The sequence below is a fragment of the Triticum aestivum genome, chromosome 7B, assembly GCF_018294505.1.
Source record: "Triticum aestivum cultivar Chinese Spring chromosome 7B, IWGSC CS RefSeq v2.1, whole genome shotgun sequence".
In the NCBI taxonomy this organism is placed as follows: Eukaryota; Viridiplantae; Streptophyta; class Magnoliopsida; order Poales; family Poaceae; genus Triticum; species Triticum aestivum.
The window spans coordinates 342,437,024-342,453,911 of NC_057813.1; the positions used below are offsets into that span (position 1 = coordinate 342,437,024).

The 16,888-nt window shown below is 55.5% G+C and overlaps 1 protein-coding gene across 2 annotated transcripts in view; it reads right to left on the reverse strand.

Moving 5' to 3' along the window:
* LOC123157110 (chloroplast envelope membrane protein) overlaps positions 1-16,888 on the reverse strand; it is a 30,144-nt gene that overhangs the window by 528 nt on the left and 12,728 nt on the right. The window contains exon 8 of one of the 2 annotated variants that reach the window (XM_044575355.1): positions 1,438-1,790. The exons of the other annotated variant lie outside the window; for it this stretch is intronic. The gene's annotated coding sequence lies outside the window, so the exon portion shown is untranslated. Of the gene's footprint in view, positions 1-1,437; positions 1,791-16,888 lie in introns of those variants that run through there. 2 annotated transcript variants of the gene reach the window in all.

Genomic DNA, 16,888 nt, shown 5'->3' on the forward strand with positions numbered 1-16,888 from the left:
AATATAAGAGGTACCTCTTATATTCAAGAAAAAACAAAGGAAAGGGAAAACAAAATGATAGTTCATCCCAAAATCTAAAGGAAGAGGAGATCTTGAATTTCCTTGGAATCTTCTCCAATTGGAGGTCATGATCACTCCAATGAAGTCTTCTCCCTTGGGATGCCTTGATTCCGCAAGTTCCAGATATATTGAGCAAAGTAATCACAAGTTCTTAGTGGACAATTTTGCTAACTACCTTCGATCCGTTTTGGATTGTAGTAATAGCCTTCTTCCCTAGAGACCTAGGATTTATTGAATCTAGGAAGTGATTAAGTAAGGCAAGGTTACTTCTAACAAGCCTTTGCTATCGCATAATGTATTTGTCCCTAGACCAACACAAAAATGAAATCATAATGACCGTAAATGATAAGAGAAATAAGCCAGAGCAAAGGGGAAAGTGCACTTGTCCCTAAATGGTGTTTTTGGTGTAATGACAATGTGATTAGTGGGACTAATGATGATTACTAAGTTTATCTTAGGCCATTGGTCCCTATGAGGTTATTTCAAAGGAGATGGTTGAATCACCACTTCAAAAAGAAAAGTCAAAACATGGTTCTCCGACGACTCAAAGTTTTGTTTTGGTTTATTGAGTCATAGGATCACCGCACTATTAAAAGGGTCGAGATGCTCAGATGAAAAGTGTGGGAACATGCAAAACATATACGCCAGCCGCCAAACTCTTCTTCAAGATGTGCCCCTTGACTGCATACCCCGTGCACACATGGTACAAGGGCCATGCACACGGGGCCAATGACTAATCTATGGACACCCCGTGCACAGTTGGGGCTGAAACTCTTTGGACACCCCGTAAGGTGCTCGATGGAGACGGGTCGTCCGGCCATTGCCAGGATCATCCGGCCCTACCCCGGATGCTCTGCCCAGATGCCTATCCAAAGAGCATGTTTAGTCTGAGCTGGCCCGGATGTTCCGGACTCTGTCTTGGATGTTGGGCCAGCCTGTGATCCACCAGCAGCAGGTTTGCACTGCCGGATGTTCTGGGTTTCCTCCCGGGCGTCTGGGCTTCCCCGGATGATTTGCCCGGACAATCACACAGAGATCACCACGGGTCGGCTATATTAGCTCAACTGCCCAGCACCAGTAGTTGACCTAACCGGACTCTCCTGATACCAAGTCAGATCATCCGGGTTCCTATCCGGACGTCCGGGCACTTAAACCCACAGCTCAAACGGCTCCTTTCTTGAGGAGCTATATATACCCCTCTACCACTCCGGTAGAGGGTTGACCACTACACTCTAATTCATCCCCAAGAACACCCGTGCTCCCTCTCACTCTGTTCCACACCCAATCTTAGATCCCGAAGAGATTTGTGAGAGTTCTTGAGAAATTCCACTAAGTGATAGATCCACTCCCTCTTCCTCTTTTGACTAAAGCAAATCGTTTTTCGATAAAGGGCGCTTTTATTAACTTCAAATGTAGCATCGAGAGATACAGAACATTAAGAGTATCATCCGGCCTCTGCATAACTAGGATGCACACAGCCAAACACCAATAATCTGACAAAAGAACGTAAAAAAGCCGACAATTCGGCAACAATAGTCCTATAGACCGAGACTATGCCTATGTCGAATGGATGGTGGACCGATCCGGAGATTACGCTGCCACCCATGTTGGGCAAAAACCTCCATAGACACCTGCTCCAACCGCGTACAGACCACCTTGAATAATGGTTGGTAATTTGCTTGTTGTGGCGTAGACCACGTACGAAGCAAGTACGTACAACGGAAAATAACCTGCAGCGAAGAGACATTTTTGTTATTAAAAAACAAATCATTTCTTCATATCCAAAGCGACCATAATAAGGCATACGCTCCCACCCTTATTAGCGTTTTCAACCTATTTGAAATAACGTCCAGCCAATGACCAAAAATATTGGCAACACTCGTGGGTGGATACAAATTTGACGCTATTTGGATGATTGACCATATAGAACGCGCAAACTTACATTGGAAAAAGAGATGTTTGATTGTCTCGTCATGAGTACAAAAACAACACTTCTTACTTCCTTGCCAGTTGCGTCGTGCGAGGTTGTCTTTGGTTAGCACAACTCCCCTACGAAGATACCACGTGAAGATTTTAACTTTAAGTGGAATCTTTGCCTTCCAAATTTTTTTGTTATTACTCACCGGTACCTCGGAATGCGTGAGCGCACGGTACATAGAGTCTACTGTAAAAGACCTAGATGTAGTAAGGTTCCAGCGAAACACGTCCCGACCTTGTGTCAGGTTAATCGAATCCAAACGAGATAAGAGATTATGCCATGACGTAAGTCAGGTGCCAATCAAATCCCGCCTGAATGAAAGATTCGGCGGTGATGAGATGAGCACCTGCGTAATAGTATTATTTTTATCGCGAGCAATGTTGTACAAGGCTGGATATTGTTCTCGGAGACTGGCGTTGCCTAACCAGATGTCTTCCCAGAAACGAATCTCTGACCCGTCCTTTATTGCGAAAGACCCAAAGCGAAAGAGATGTTTCTTTGCCGCCATCAGGCCCGCCCAAAAGTGCGAGTCTCCAGGTTTACAATATGCCCGAGACAACGCCTTTTGTCCTAGATACTTATTGCGCAACATGGTTTGCCAAATACCATCCTCGGTAAGAAGTTTGAACAACCATTTACCAAAGCAAATCGTGATTTGAGAAAGTCTTGAACATTTCTCACTGGTCTTGTTACTCTTGGAGGTTGGATACTCCCTAGGCGGTAGGAGTTTTATAGAGAGGAATCGTTCATTACAATTACCCCCAGAAAGTTTGTGAAGGTTTGGAAGCCGCCTCAAGGTCTACCACTAGTGGTTGAGAATCGCCCTCGTGTTGATATCTCAAGGAGAATAGGGTGAACCTTCCTGGTGTAGGTGTGCCTTCATGATAACACCCACCCCTCCAAGGAAGTGAACATCGGAATACATCCTCGTCTCCGGAGTTTCGGTTATCCCTAACCTTAACTCCTTGGGTCGGTGCTCTGCCTCCCTGTGCGCGTGCCTCCCCCTCGCCTCCCGGTGCCTGTGCCGGCCATGGACTCGGCCAGGATCCCTGGCGATGGCGAGAACCGCCCTGAGTTCATCTCTGGTGTGGCCCCCTTCTCTTCGGCGATGCACTCCGTCGAACACTTCTGCGAGCGGCACGGCGCCATCCTCGTCACCCACGGCAACCGGCCTCGTTCCGGGCACGTTCTCTGTCACCATGCTTGCCCACGTCGGCGACTTCTTCGTCCTCTTCAACGACGTCGTCATTCGCAACATCACCACCACCATGCCGGACACCCTATGGGTGGGAGCCGCCTCGCTGGGTTTTCGGCCTTGGACGCTTCATCGGTGCTTCCCTGGCGCCTCTGCCGTACCGTGCGTGTCTGCCTGGAGGGCGTGCCGGAGCACGAACGCCAGCTCGAGACGGTGGCTGTCCTCTTCAAGAACAACTGCCTGATGGACTGCATCGACGACATCCACCCCACCGACCAGGATGTTGCCTGCTTCTGCATCTGGATTTGGACGGCTGACCCAGAGGGCATCGCTCGCCGTGGCTCCTTGGGTCTTGAGGAGCCGCCACGCGTTGCCTCGTCGCTGTTCGACTTCCCCGAGCTCGGCATCTCCGAGCCGCCGCCGTCCCATGATGGCCCGGCGAACGTCCTGTCCTACCCGGTTCTCCCCCACCTTGACAAGGTGTGGGATTACTCGCCGCGCTCCCCATCTTAGGCGCCAGCAGCCACTCGGCTCAGAGTGGCATCCCCTCCAGCGGCTTCAATGGAGACGACATGCTGCCCCGCAAGCGCTCCCTCGGGTGGCGTTACGCCTACGAGGATAACCCAAGGCACCCTTCGCGCCGCCCTGCCCACCTGCGTCTTGGTCCTCGGCGTCGCGACCACTCCCCGGATGGCGGTAGCGGTGGCTCAACGGGCGGCCGGCCCGATGGGCGCCGGACGCTGTACGATGCCGGCTCCACTGGCGCGTCCGGCGGGGCGGGCGGCCAAGCTGGCGGGCACTACGATGGCAACATTGGTTGGCGGCGCTCGCCAACATGCCACATCCGTTGCTGACGGCGGCAACGTTGACGGCCCGCTAACGGCGTCGCCCACGATTGCCTCCCCCGCCTGGCTTGGAGAGCACGGCCGCTGCGCGGGATGTCAGCACTTTGACGCATCTGCCCGGCTCGGCCTTGCTCCCTGTTTCGCCCACGCATCCTACTCCACTCTTGGAGTCCGACATCTCCCCTTTCGCTGCCCATGATTCGCTGCCTCCACCACATTCTGGGCAATCTGCTTCCCTTTCTCTGCCAGCTCTGCCGCTGAACGTCCCACTGCCTCTGCACCTGCTGCTGCCTGTGCCGCAACCCTCACTTTGGTTGTCCCCTTGCCCACGCCGCTGCATCCTCTAGACAGCGTGCCTGTCGATTTCAGCCACTGCATGCAGCCACTTGGCCAAGACGATGACGGTTCTTTGGTCAGCACTCTCCCGCGCCTGGTCCTCTTGGCCCAAGTGGCCTGGCCCAGGAAGCTACCACTGCCTCTGATGACCTCGCTCTTGCTGATGGGCTGCCTAATCCCACCCAACCCACCGGGCCTGATACCGTAGATGCTGCTGCTCTATCTGATGTCGTGTGAGACCTTTTTGTTGACCCAATGCCCTCCCCTGCTTTGCCATTCCTCTCCGCAATCAGCACTGCTATCCAGCCACCGCTCATCGCTTCCCCTCCGGCCACGCGTCGGCCGCCGGCGCCGCAGGTGGCCACCCCGGCGAGGCGCACCAGTCGTCGGCTGGCCGGACAGCCTGCTGCTGGCATGACCACTATCGAGCAGACGCGCAGCGTGCTCCGCAAGAAGTGGGGGATTGCGGCAGACCTCGACGACAAGGCCACGGAGGAGGCCATGATGCGGAGCTTCCTCGACATGTTCAAGGATCCTCTCAGCGCCGAGGAGATCGAGGCGGTGAAGGCCCTCTTCTCCTCGATCCAGCTGACCAAAGTAAGGCCAAGCTCCAAGGGGCACCCTGCGGCCGTCCGCCGGCTGCGCGACCGCCGCGGTGCCGCCTAGGGTGGCTCCTGATGCGCGCCGTCGATGACTCCTTCATGCCTGCCTCATCTCCATGCTCGCAGAACCACCGGCAGGTCTCTGCAGTTGTATCGGTTTCTGTCTGTGTACTAGCCTTCCCCTGTTTTTCGTCAGTTACTGCTCCCCACCTGCTAGTTTCCCCTTTCTCTTCGTCAGTCTCATTTCTGTCTCCTTGTGTGCCATTGTGTATCAATGAGTGAGCACAACTGTACCATCCTCAATTAGAACGTCTGGGGCCTCAACAACCCCGCTCGTCGCCAAGTTGTCCGTAATCTTGTTGCTCACACTCGCTCCACTGTCGTGTGCCTTCAAGAAACAAAGCTTGCTCACATCGACCGATCGATCGTGCTCGAGCTCCTTGGAAACGCTTTTGCTGACTCCGTCTGCTTCCTCCAGGCTGATGGCACCAGAGGGGGGATCCTCTTGGTTTTCTCCTTTGACCTTTTCGCCATCACGAGCTCTAGTGTCACAACCCATACAATCTCTGCTTCTGTCTCCATGCGCGCTTCGGCTGCCTCCTGGAGCATCTCTGTGGTTTATGGTCCTCAAATGATAAGTTCAATTTTATCTCCGAGCTACGCTCTCTAAAAGCAACCATGCTACCCTCTTGGGTTCTCTTGGGAGACTTTAATCTTCTCTGCCGTGCTGACGACAAAAGCAATGATGCCATTAACAGGCGTCTGATTAACAGTTTTCGTTCGGCACTAAATTTCCTTGAGCTTGATGAGCTGAGACTTCACGGTCGCCGCTACACCTGGGCTAGCACCTGCCCACAGCAGACTAAAACCAAGATCGACCATGTCTTCTGTTCGACCGATTGGAACCTCCTCTTTCCCCAATGCCACCGGCGCGCCACCTCTTTCTCCATATCTGACCACTGTGCCATGCTCCTCACTTGTCAAATTAACCACAAAAGGTTCTCCGGGTTCCGCTTTGAAAACTACTGGCTTAAAATTCGAGGATTCAGAGCCGTTGTAACTGAATCGTGGCAAGCTCCTGTTGCACACGGCGACTCCATGTGCAGATTGCACTGCAAGCTCTCTCGCCTTGCTAAATCTCTCCAGCTTTGGAGCCGCTGGCGCGTGGGCAACATTACGCTGTTGTGTGCGATCGCTGATTTGGTTATCCTTGGCCTCGACTCTGCTCAGGACAGTCGTGATCTGTCCATCACGGAGATGGGTCTCCGGCTGCATCTCAGGCACAAGCTCCTTGGTCTGGCTGCCATCCAGCGGGTGCGTATCCGCCAACGATCTCGCATCCTTTACATGCGTGCCAATGAGGCTGATTCCAAGCTCTTCCACATCAAAGCTAATGGACGGAGATGACGGAATTTCATCCCGGTTCTGGACAACGGAGCGGCTCAGCTTACCCTGCAGGATGACAAGCAACAGACGCTTCTTGACCACTTCGGCAGCACGATCGGCACTCCAACCCCCAGGGAGTGCTCGATCAATTGGGAGTACTTGGATATGCCGAGACATGATCTCTCTGCTTTGGAGGTGGACTTCACCGAGGAGGAAATCAAGGCGGCTGTTTTTGATCTGCTATCTGGGAAAGCTTCGGGACCGGATGAATTTACGGCTGACTTCTAAAATCTTGCTGGAGTATTATCAAGGGCGATCTGATCAGTGCTCTCAACCAGCTTTTTTCCCTCCGAGGCAATCGATGGAACCTGCTCAACTCGGCCTTCATTACCCTTCTGCCAAAGTCTCCTGATGCAAGCAAGATTAAGGATTTCAGGCCCATCAGCCTTATGCACTTTGTTGGCAAGATCGTCTGCAAACTCTTGGCAAACCGGCTGGCTCCTTTGCTGCATTTGATCATGCCCCACTCGCAGAGTGCATTCATCAAGAACCGCAGCATCCAAGACAACTTCCTGTATGTCAAGAACACGGTTAACAGTTGCATCGATCCAAGGATCCGGCCCTTCTGCTGAAGCTTGACATCGCCGGTGCGTTCGACTCAGTTTCCTGGAGGTATATGTTCGAGCTCATGACCACAATCGGTTTTGGCCCAAGATGGTGCGACATCATGGCAATTATGTGGACCTCTGCATCATCTCGGATCATGGTCAATGGGCAGCTTGGATCTTCCTTCTTCCATCAAAAAGGGCTCCGACGGGGTGACCCCGTATCCCCAATGTTGTTTACCCTTGCAATCGCCCCCCTTCACTGGCTTCTGGAGAAAGCTTGTTCGGCTGGTGCATTATCTGCGCTACGATTGCCTCCCTCCAGGTTGCATGTCAGCCTATGTGTTGATGATGCAGCTCTCTTCGTTGCACCTACGCCGCAAGATATCGCCACCACCAAGGAGATCCTTCGGGTCTTTGGTTCTACTTCTGGGCTGAAGGCTAATATGCAAAAAAGTGCATTCCTCCCCATTGCCTGTGAGGATATTGATCTGGCTTCCTTGCTGCAGCAGTTTCCGGGGCCTCTCGGCCAGTTCCCGTGCAAATACCTAGGGCTGCCTTTCCATCACAACAAGATAACAAGAGCTGACATTCAACCAACCATTGACAAAATGGCTTCCAGATTGCAAATTTGGAGAGGCAAGCTGCTCTACGGGGATGCACGCCTTAAGCTTGTTAACTATGTGCTCTCTGCCATTCCAGTTCACCTTCTTTCTGTGTTCAAGCTTGACGGATGGGCTCTCAAACAGATGGATAAGCTTCGGAGGGACTTTTTGTGGCACTCCAAGCCAGATGCTGATAAGGGCATGGCCCTCGTCAACTGGAGCACCGTTTGTTGCCCCAAGCGGCTGGGGGCCTAGGGGTGCTCGATCTCCAACGCTTCAGCAGAGCACTTCGCCTCCGGTGGAAATGGCTCGACTGGACTGACAAAGATCGCCCCTAGGCCGGCACCGAGATCCCTTGTGACAAGGATGACCTTGCCCTATTCTCTGCCTCCACCACGGTGACCATCGGAAATGGACTGACTGCCAATTTTTGGAATGGCAGATGGCTTGACGGATATGTGCCTCGGCTCCTTGCTCCAGATATCTTCAGACTCTGCTCCCGCAAAAATATCTCTGTCCATGATGCCGTCTCCAATAACAAGAGGATGTTGGGCCTGCACCGGATCTCTGACATCTCGCAGCTTCGCCAGTTTGCTGTGCTTTGGAACCAACTTCAGCAGATAACCCTGGACCCTCTCGCTGCTGACTCCATCTCCTGGGTGTGGAACTGCTCCAGGTCATATTCTGCGTCCTCCGTATATCAGTGCCAATTCCTTGGATCTTTCTGCCCAGTTCGTTTTGATAAGCTGTGGACTGCGAAGGTGGAGGCCAAGTGCAAGTTCTTCATGTGGCTATGGCTGCGGGGCCGGATCCTTACAGCCAACAACCTTGCCACCCGAGGAATTCCTCACGATGATGTTTGCAGCCTCTGTGACCAAGCTGATGAGACACCCACTCACCTCATCCTGGCCTGCCCGTTTGCCAGGAGCGTCTGGACCATGGTAGGGAACAACCTGGGCATGCCTATTCTTGCAACGAACGCTCAGAATGCAGTTTCTATCGAACAATGGTGGGATGACATGACCTCATGCCTGGGACGTAGGGCCAAGAAGGTGGCCATCTATACGGCTTGGAACATCTGGAAGGAACGGAATAGACGTGTGTTCGAGCATCATACGCTCCAAGAAGCTGCTATCTTCTATCTCATCAAGCAAGACCTTTCACTTCCTTCGGTCTCGGCTAGCTGGCTCTCTGGTGTAGAAAACGAACCTGAACCTGAGCCTGACTGATTCTTGTACTCCTTGTTGTGGGTCTCCCTAACCCCTATTTGTGTACTGTAACTGTACTGTAACTGCAACATTTGCGTGTTTATTTTCTCCTACTTAATATATTAAGGCAGTCCTTCTGCCGGTTCCTCAAAGAAAAAACCCTTAACTCCTTGTGGTTTACTTGTATCCTTGTCTTTACTTTTTATATCTATTGTGGTTGCTTGTCCTTCTAGTTGTTGTTGAGTATATTGCTAGCTCTAGAATCACCTTTGCAATTGTTAGGCTCATTTTCTTATTCCGCATAATTGCCTAAAATTGCTAAGTAGTAATTAAAGTTTGTAATTGTACCTGTTCAACCCCCCCCCCCGGTCCATCTCGACCCTTTCAACACTCTTGTAGCCACCATTGCAGCCAGGCGACCTCGGCCGCCATCAATGGCTCAACCCGAGTGGACAGTCACGGCGACCACCTTGTCAGCTATAAAAAGAGCCCCTCCCCCTCAGCTTAGAGCACCCGGCTCCTCTCCTATCTCCTAATTGAGGCTCGCACCAGGAGAAGCTCTGCGGTACCAGCCCTTCGAGCTCCGAGCCGCCGCAACTCTCAACTCTGGTAGCTCCCTCCCTCCTTCACTGGTCAAAAAAGCGAGAGCTGAAGTCGTACCCTGTGCCTGGAGCTTAATGCACGCCTCCGTGCGCGCTCTCCTACACAGAGCTCCTGGACGAGGAGCCCTTGTGCCGCCGCCAGAGTTGAAGAAGACGACGCGTTCCTGCAACTCCGGCCGCCGTGTAGCCCACGGACCAGAAGTGCTCGACGCCCCCGACCAATCTGCACCATCCCCGAGCACCACCGCTTCCTCTAGCTCCGGCTATCGCCGCGCTGGTGAGCTCCGCGGTCGGTTTGTTCTGTTTATGATACCCCTTCGGTTTAATTTAAGTAGTGTCCACTGTCAGTCTCACATAACAACGCAAATGGCCCACGCTTACCGGTTCAAAGGTGGCATACTCCTGATTTACGCCATCGACATCACTCCCACTCCAGTCTCCGTTAATTTAAATCCAATAAACCTGACGAAACTTTGACTGGCTCTAGAATGCTCATTTTAAGTCCAAATGAATTGATTCTTTTTGGAGATTTGTCGTATTTGAATTCTTCACGCACTGATATGCTTGTTGTATTTTTTCTAGAAAGTATATGTTTGTTCTGTCTATTTTAAGCTTTATGCTTATTAAAGAAAATTCATTAAAGGCTTCGAGCTTGGTGGTGGTGAGCAAGGATACCCACTTTCTAACTTATGCTTGAAAGGCCATGTGATGGTCATTTCATTTTGATATGAATTTTGGTTTAAAGGAAAATGCCTTCAAATGGTTTATTTGAAAAAACTAAAATAAAAAAAAAGTTGAGGCTTGCAGCACATGGTTATACTTCTGAAATAGAAGTTTTGGAGAACTTGTTATGATAAAACAGAAGTGTTTCATATGATGGCTTGATATGAAGTACTGTGGGCAGAGAGGCTGATAACGGCCTATCTCGATGGCTCCAACGGCTCTGGTACGGAAGGGCGACTCGGGAGGCGACGCGGAGGGCGATGCGACTTTGCCCGCCGGCCTCGACGAGCTGTCGACCTGGTCGTTGGTGCGGTCGCCGGGCCGGGCGGCGCGGGCGCTACCGGGGGCGATCTTGGGCGCGGAGACGGCGTCGCGCTGGTCGGGGAGCCGTTTCTGGGCTCTGGCGGAGGGAAGCGACGATGAGGAGTCGAAGGCGGAGTCGACCGATGGCGGGGCCAGGCGCGCCGCGGCGTGCAGGCCGTCGCTGGGAGCGTTTGTGGCTCGGGCTGAGGAGCTAGGGGGCTCGCTCACGGCCGGGCGGCGGCGGGCCTTTGCGCCTGGCGGCCGCGGTGCTCGCCGACCAGGGGTGTCGAGCCGAGCGCCGTTGGTGCGTGCGGTGCTGCGGGGAGGCGTGCGGGCGGACGCGGACTGCTCGCGGGCTGATCCCCCTCCGAGGGACTCGGGGCCTGCGCCGGCGCGGCAGGTGAGTTCCGGGCTGGCGGCGCCGGCTGTCGCAGAGGCGTCGGCGGCGTCGGCGGAGACGGCCGATCCCTGGCCTAGGGTTGGGGACGCTGGTCGGTCTGGGCCAGTGGGGCAAGACCAGGAGGCGGGCCAAGAGGGCGGTCCTGGGCCTTGCGCGGGCCGGGACGGTTGCCCCGCGGAGACGGGGTTGCGTCCGGAGGTGGGCCGTGCAGCGGTGCGGGATTGCGTGGTAAAGCCCAAGCCCGACCTGGCTTCGGAGCGGGCAGTACTTAAGTGGCTGTGGATTCGCCGCGGGGCATCCGACAGTACACTAGGGTTTCCAGCCACTCCTGCCGAGGTGCGGCGCTTCGGTGGATCCGCCAGATCCCTTTCCCCCCCACTGGCCCTCCTCCCCTTCTCCGATCCTTCGCCGAGGTGGTCATCATGGGTTCCACGGCGGAGCGACGCGCGGACAAGCGGGCGGAGCCGGATCCGGAGGCGGAGAGACGCCGCGAGCGGGATCTGCGCGCCCAAACGAAGGTGCGCGCGGCGGAGCATGCAGGCGAGGAGGGCGGCTGGGGGCCCCCTCCAGCGTGGTGGCTCAAGGAGCAAGAGAGAAAGCAGAAGAAGAAAGAGGTGTACAAGAAGAAGGGGCTGGAGCTCAGGCGCAAGGAGTCCTTCCTCCCCTCCGGAGGGGACCGCGTTGGCGACCCCTATCTCAAGCAGAAGATGAAGAAGCACAAGTCGGCGATGACGGGCCCTTCCAAGGCCTCCAAGCCCTCCGCTTCCAAGGGTACGGCGGCGGAGCCCATTCCCATCGAGGACGCGGGTGGGCCAGAGTGCTTCTGATGCGGGCGCACGGGCCACTATCAGAACGAGTGCGGGTTCAAGCAGCTCTGTGTGCTCTGCAGCAACGAGGGGCACGCCTCGGCCTACTGCCCCACGCGCGGCAGGCCGCTTGTGCTCCAAACCATGGGCCACGCCTTTGCGGGAGGCGGCTTCTTCTGCCTGCAATCCCCGGAGGAGGCGGACGCGGCGGCGGTTGGTCTGCTGGGGGCCAACGCGGCCCTGGTGTCGGCGGCGCCCGGCGTCCTGACAAAGGAGATCCTCGAGGCCAAACTCTCCCATCTCTTTGAGGGCGAGTGGGATTGGCAGGTGGCGCCGTTCGACACGGACTGCTTCTCAGTGGCGTTCCCGGACCCCGTCATGCTCCGGATGGCGACGCGCAGCGGGAAGCTTTTCCTCTCCATCAACAACATCACTGCGGTCATCCGGGACGCGGTCCTCGCCGAGCCTAAGGCGCTTTCGATGCTGGAGGCGTGGGTGAAGCTCTGGGGTGTGCCTCCGAAGCAACGGCGCGTGGACAGGCTGATGGCGGCCACGACTATGATCGGCCGGCCGCTGGCGGTGGACGAAGTGTCACTTACCCGCTCGGGCCCGGTGCGAATGAAGTTTGCCTGCCGGGTGCCGGCCAAGCTGTGCGGCTCCGTGCAAGTTTGGTTCAATGGCGAGGGCTACTCCATAAAGCTCGAGCCGGAGGTGGACCTGCCGCGCACGGCGGCCCCTGCTCTCCCGCCCCCTCCGCCGCCCCCTGCGGGTCGGGGCCCGGGGGATCAGGACAAGGACAAGCGCAAGGATGCGGACCAGGACCATGACGCCAGCATGGAGGAGGACGACTCCATCGACACCGCTGCCTGGGACAAGCTTGGCATCTCTGCAGCGGGCCCTACCGCGCCGGAGGAAGGAATTGCGGGGCTGCGGGCTGTGTTGGGGTCGAGACACGAGGGGATGTCGCTCTCGATCCCCAACCAGTATGGCTCCAACATGGGGTCGGTCTCCTCCCCTCCCTTGGGCGCGGCCCTGGTCCCGATGGTGGGTGTGGGAGGTGGTGGCTCGCCGGCCGCGCTCTCCCCCACCCCCCCCCCTCGACACCGTTCGGTGGGTTCTCCGGCGTCTGGTGGGCATGGCTCCACTCTGAGCGGCTCGGTCAAGCTGATGAAGAAGACGGTGGTGCGCGCGATGGACTCGCTGGGTGCGCCTCCCACGCCGCGCCAGTCGGTCATGGCTCTGGCGGCTCCTACATTGCCACTCGTTGCTGATCAGAGGCTGCAAGCGGCGGCCAAGACGGCGCCGATCGCCAAGGCCAAGCGTACCAAGACGGTGCCGGCGGCTCCGGTCCGCACTAGCTCGCGCTCCAAGGGGGCCAAAGGAAACATGCCGTCGCTGCAGAGGGCGCAACTCCTGCAGGCGCAGAAGAACATGGAGATCTCGGGTAATCCCCCGCCTCGTTTTACGGTTCTTGAGTCCTTTTCGGATGAGCACTTGCATGAGGTGTTAGATGCGAGCGGTGTGGTGGCTGAGTGTGAGGGTGGAGTCAGGGAACTTATTTCGCTCGTGCGCGCCAAGGAGATGGCGCAGGCAGCGCTAGCGACTGCTGCGGCAGCACGCGTTGCCCAGAGACCCTGTGAGCCCGAGGGAGGGGTCACTGCGGCTCTTTCCATGCCCGAAGAGGGGGATCAGGCAACAAGGGTTGCTCTCCCTCCCTCGCCTTGCCGTGGCAAGGTGAGGCGCGTGGCTAAGGCGGTCACCTCGCGCGGTGTCCGGCTCCGCAATCGGATTATCTAGATGCGGGCCATTTTTTGGAACATCCGTGGATTTGGCCACGCGGGGCGTCGGACGCAACTTAAGGAATACATGCGTAGAGAGGACGTCGATATAGTGGGGCTTCAGGAAACAATCAAGGGTGATTTCCGTTTCCATGAGTTGCTCACTATCGATCCACTGGAGTGCTACGAGTGGCATCACGTTCCGGCGACTGGGCACTCCGGTGGCCTGCTGCTGGGCTTAAACCGCGCGCTATACGAGATCATTGCCTGGGACGTTGGCTCGTTTTTTATTGCCGCGCATTTTAGGGTTAGGGCCTCGCGACGGGAGTTGGTTATCATTCAGGTCTATGGGCCGGCCGATCACGCGAGATCGGCGGAGTTCTTGGGAGAACTCCAAGCCAAAGTCTGCTCTGTTACTGGGGCGGGGCTCCCTGTCCTGGTTGGCGGAGACTTCAACCTGATAAGGTCGCGTGCGGATAAGAGTAACAATAATATTAACTGGCCTCTGGTGGCCATGTTTAATGCTGCGATCGCTTCGATGGCCCTCAGGGAGGTGGCTAGAACGGGCGCTCGTTTCACATGGACAAACAAGCAATTAGATCCGGTACGCTCAGTGCTAGATCGGGTGTTCATGTCTCCGGAGTGGGAAATGGGTTTTCCCCTCTGCACTCTGGTCACGGAGACTCGTATTGGGTCAGACCATGTACCCCTGGTATACTCCTCTGGGGAGGATAGAGTGCGTCGAAACCCTCGTTTTTTCTTCGAAACGGCCTGGTTGGAGGTGCCAGGCTTCGAGGAACTCCTCAGGGAGAAGTGGAGGGTGTGTGTGAGTCAACTGGGGCCTCAGCGTGGTCCGATGGAATTTTGGAATGCTGTTGGAGGTCGACTCAGGGCTAGTCTCAAGGGATGGGGTGCTAACCTGGGGAGGGCTGACAAAGCACACCGAGCGGCCATCCTGGCAAAGATCGCTACGATTGATGCCCAGGCTGACACTCGGGACCTTTCGGAGACGGAATGGGCCCATCGTTACAACTTGGAGGGTCAGGTTGAAGCTTCGTTTCGTGCTGAGGAAGAATATTGGCATCACCGTAGTGGTTTGAAATGGGTCCTCAAAGGGGATGCTAATACCAAATACTTTCAGGCTTACGCTAATGGCCGACGACGTAAATGCTCCATTCTTAGGCTGCAATCGGAGCAGGGGCTCCTGTTGCGTCAAGAGGACATTTCTCGGCATATTTACGAGTTCTATATTAAGCTGATGGGGACGTGTGAGGACCAGAGGGCTGGCCTGTCTCCGGATGTGTGGGATGCAGGGCAACGGGTGCTGGACTGCGAGAACGAGGGGCTGGGGCTAGCATTCCTTCCAGAGGAAATCGATGCCGCGCTTATGGGTATGAAGACGGACACGGCCCCTGGCCCGGATGGGTGGCCGGTGGCCTTGTTTAAAAGGTTTTGGTCATTACTTAGGGGACCGATCTTCGAAATCTGTAACGGGTTCATGCGCGGATCGGTAGACATCTCGCGCCTTAATTTTGGAGTGTTATCGCTCATCCCAAAGGTACAAGGGGCCGACGATATCAGGCAGTTCCGCCCTATTGCGCTTATCAACGTTCCGTTTAAAATTTGTGCCAAAGCGTCTGCCACTAGGTTAGCCCCGATTGCTCACCGCGTGATTCACTGCAACCAATCTGCGTTCATTCGCGGCCGCAGTATCCTGGAAGGCCCTTTGGCCTTACAGGAGATTATACACGAGCTCAAACGCACTAAGGAACCGGCGGTGTTGTTAAAGTTAGACTTCGAAAAGGCCTACGACCGGGTGAATTGGAACTTCCTACGCCAGGTGTTACTTGGCCGGGGGTTTTCTGCGGTTTGGGTGCACCGCGTCATGCAGTTGGTCTCGGGAGGACAAACTGCTATCTCGGTGAACGGAGAAGTAGGGCACTTCTTCCGGAATAAGCGTGGCCTCAGGCAAGGGGACCCGTTCTCCCCCCTCCTGTTCAATTTCGTTGTGGACGCGCTGTCCTCAATGCTGAGGAAAGCGGCCGAGGCTGGCCACATCAAAAGGTTGGTTGGCCATCTCATTCCAGGGGGAGTGACGCATCTGCAGTACGCGGACGACACACTTCTGATGTTTCACCCGGACCTTCACAGCATTGCGGCAGTCAAGGCGATTTTGCTCAGTTTTGAGCTTATGTCGGGCCTCAAAATCAACTTCCACAAATGTGAGGTGCTCTCGATGGGGATCGAGGCCGAGGAAGGAAACCGCGTTGCGGATTTGCTCAACTGCAAAGTGGGCAAATTCCTGTTTGTGTATCTAGGCCTTCCGGTAGGTACCAAGCGACCCACGATAGAGGATTGGGATCCTCTATGCGCTAAAGTGAGGACTAGGGTCTGCCCGTGGCGGGGTAAATTTCTGTCAAAAGCGGCGAGGCTCGTGCTTACTAACTCAAGCTTGTCTTCGTTGCCTATGTTTGCAATGGGCCTGTTTTTACTGGCGGAAGGGGTTCATGCCAAGTTTGACACGCCGCGGGCCAAGTTCTTTTGGGAAGGAACTGGCCCGCACCATAAATACCACATGGTTAAATGGGCCTGGGTGTGCCGGCCCAAGGACCCTGGGTGGCCTTGGGATCACCAATTCCAGGTGGTTTAACATCGCGCTGATGTGTAAATGGATTTGGAAAATCACCCAGGGGGCCGCAGGGTTGTGGGCCGACCTACTTAGAGCCAAGTATTTCCCGAACGGGAACTTTTTCGAAGGAAGGGCGAGGGGCTCCCCGTTTTGGAATGATCTTCAGCTGCTCAAACCTGCCTTTGCCATGGGGGCAAAATTTGCGGTCGGAACGGCAGATCCGCGCGCTTCTGGACTGACCTTTGGATAGGTACTCAACCCCTTTGGATTGAATTCCGGGAGCTGTACGATATTGCTGTTAACACCGCGGCATCGGTGGCAGATGTGCTTGATGCGACGCCTCCGACGATTCAGTTCAAGCGAGAGCTCAACGGACCCGAGCAGGCTAGCCTCGTGACCTTGATGCACTTAATTGAATCGGTGGGCCTCTCGGATCAGCCTGATTCGGTGAGTTGGGCGCTCACCAACTCCGGGAAATTCTCGGTAAAGTCCTTATATCGCAAGTTGTGTCAAGGGTCGACACAGCCGGTGATCGCAGGCCTGTGGAAAGCGCGGATGCCTTTGAAGATCAAACTTTTCATTTGGCAACTGTATCGCGATAGGCTTCCCACTTCCTTGAACGTTGCCAAACGCAATGGGCCGGCTACGGGCCCGTGTGCCTTATGCGGGGAGCCGGAGGACGCCAATCATGCTTTCTTTCGGTGCCCTTTAGCAAGGTTTGCATGGAGTGCCGTTCGGACAGCGGCTGGGGTCCTTTGGGACCCGCGTTCGGCGCCGGAGCTCTTCAACCTCCTTGCCGGGATCAAGGGCTCTGCTTTCCGGGTCAT